This window comes from Octodon degus, unplaced genomic scaffold, assembly GCF_000260255.1.
Source record: "Octodon degus isolate 3935 unplaced genomic scaffold, OctDeg1.0 scaffold00423, whole genome shotgun sequence".
NCBI lineage: Eukaryota > Metazoa > Chordata > Mammalia > Rodentia > Octodontidae > Octodon > Octodon degus.
In genome coordinates this window covers 175,741-178,710 of record NW_004524999.1, presented here as the reverse complement: position 1 = coordinate 178,710, position 2,970 = coordinate 175,741, and positions in this window count along the sequence as shown.

Below are 2,970 nucleotides of genomic sequence, written 5' to 3'. Positions count from 1 at the left end.
GTATACCTTCATATTAATAGAGAAAAATATCCATTAACATTTTATTTATCCTGGTAGAATGAGAAAACACAGTACTCAGAATATATAAATAACCCTTACTACACAATGATAAAAAGACAGACAACCTGATTAAAAACTGGGCAAATATCTTACACATATCCCCAAAAGAAGACATACCAATAGCCAACAAAAACATGAAGAAATGCTCAACATCAATAGTCATTAAGGAAATGAAAATCAAAATTACAATGAGATACCACTAGCATTTTTCTAAAAGCATTCTTCATACCTACTGGCATTTTTCTAAAGAAAAATAGCCAGAACTGTGGTGTATACCTGTAATTCTTGCACTCTCAGAGACTGAGGCAGGACAGTCCTACATTTGAGCCCAGGCTGGCCAACTTTGTGTGATTCACTGGTACTTTTTCTCAGTATGAGATTCCTGGGTTCAAAACCAAATACTGCCAAAAGAAAAATGTTGACAAGGATATGGAAAATATGGGACCATTCTACATTCTGTACAGAAAAATAGAATGGTGTCATTTCTATGGGGAAAAAAAACAGCAGTTCTTCAAACAGTTAAATATAGACTTAGCAAATGATACAACTATCTTTCTCCTGGTAGGTTCCCCTACGAGGAAATTTCAGGCTGTGCTTTATACTGACTGACTCCATCTGAGTGACTCCATCTGATAAAGCAGCACCCTATTCCATTGTAAGGACAGCCTCCCAGAGCTGAGGCAAATGGCTATGTAACTCATCACTGCAAAGAGACAATCCACAGATGTTGGATACAATAAATTTATCAATAAAAACAACTGGCACAACTGTAAAGTCTACACTAATAAACAAATTAATCTTGCTGATAAAAAACTACCACTTGTAAATTTACCAGATTAAATTGAGGACACATGGACATATGATTCATCAAAGTTATATCAGAAGAAAACAGGTTCATGAGCTAATTGGACACACCAGACCAACAAACAATGAAACTTCCTCACCTGGATCTTATAAAATGAGGGACACCCAACATTGGGGTGTGGTAGTAGCACACTCAGCAGATCTCCTGCTGAATGCTTTATAAGGCTGGTAGACTATTAGCTCCAGTTCTTTGCTCCCCATCTTCAGCTCACCTTGATCTTCCCACTTGACACAACTCACTCAACTGTCTGCCTACCAGACTCAGGCCTTCACAAGTTCTGCACTCTTGACAATCCCTGAACCTCCTAGAAAAGCAGTGTCTGGTCTGTAATTTTACCCAGTCACCTGTGATGACTTCCCACCTCTCTTTAGACTCTGTGCCTTGGTTTTCTGTTCTTCCTCTTAGAATCTTGAAGCCACTGTTAATAATTTCTTAGAACTGTACATTTTTGTGTAAAATATGATGTATGACTTAAAGGTAAAATATATTAGGAATTAAATATGAAATTTTAAAAAATCCTTTAACTGCCTGGCTTATTTTGCTACAAAGCAAACCAACAAAACCCATGCCATTGCCTAAACATTGAGCTGCCCTGCAATTTCCTTTGCTGGATTAATTAGTCCACTACCTTTAAATTCAACCTCCCACAAGTTTTAGGACATGGGCAAAAAGAAGACAAATTTTTCCCAGAATATAAAATATATAGACCGTATTCCCCAGTAGAATTCTCATTCCAATTGAAACCGCTTAAACCCAGCCTTTACTGTCCACATTCCAATCAGCATTCTGTTCTTCTGAGCTATTACCACTACATCCCATCAAATTCTGTTTACAACAGTGTAGGGCTTCTCGAGCTCCATTTCCAAACTTTTCTAAATTTCTCCCACAAAACAGTTCTTTGAACTACATGGTCAAGTACAGCAATGACCCCACTCTTGGTAGCAGTTTCTACATTACTCACTTTCTCATCACTGGGACGAAATACTCAATATCTACAACTTAAGGAGGAGAAATGATTATGTGGCTCACAGAAGGTTCAATCCATGACTGAGTAGCTCCAAGAGAGAGATATCATGGAGGAGGAAAGTGCTCAAACTATGGTAGCTAGGAAGCAGAAGTGTGAAGGGAAGCACAGGGACAGGGATCTAGCTTTCCAGATCATGCCCTCTGAGACCCACCTCTTCTGACCAGGCCTCATTTACTAACAGCACATTCCACTTATCAATGGATTAATCCACTGATGAGTATAGTGCCCCAAAGGTTCAATCATCTTTCAAAAGCCTGGACTCTGAATACATGATAATTTTGTGGGACATTTTTGTTCTAGACTGTAACAATGGGTATGAGTTACCTTTCAAGAGTGGGGAAAATCTCTTAGAATTAGAAGTAATAATTCTACAATGTTGTGAATGTACTTATGCTCCTGAGTTGTACACCCAGTACAATTAAACACTAATTTTATGTTGCATAAATATTATTTGAATTAAAAAATATATTGTATTTATGTCTCTGTTAGCTTCCTGTTGATGCACAATAAATTACCACAAATTTAGCATTTTAAGAAAATTATGAACAGACCTAGAGCGCAGGCCTGAGCGAGTGAGACAACCGGGCCGCAGGATCCTGAACAGACCCAGAGCGCAGGCCTGGCGAGTGAGTGAGATACCCCGGGGCCCAGAGGGCCCAGCAGGATCCTGAACAGACCCAGAGCGCAGGCCCGGCCAGTGAGTGAGACGACCCGGGGCCCAGCGGGATCCTGAATAGACCTGGAGCACAGGCCCAGAGAGTGAGTGAGATGACCCTGGGCCCACGGATCCTCATTCGACCCAGGCTGCAGGCCCAGCATGGAACCCTTCAGCAGAACTCCCTGCAAAGAGGCTAGAGGCAAGACCCACCCATGTGATTCAGGAGCAGAACATCATGCCAGAGAGACACAAAGGGTTCAACTCTAACACCTGCAGCAGAAAGAAGTGGAGCACAGCAGCCAGATCCAAACACCCACCTGGAGGAATCCGAACTTCATAGATCCGGACCTGGTGCTAAGG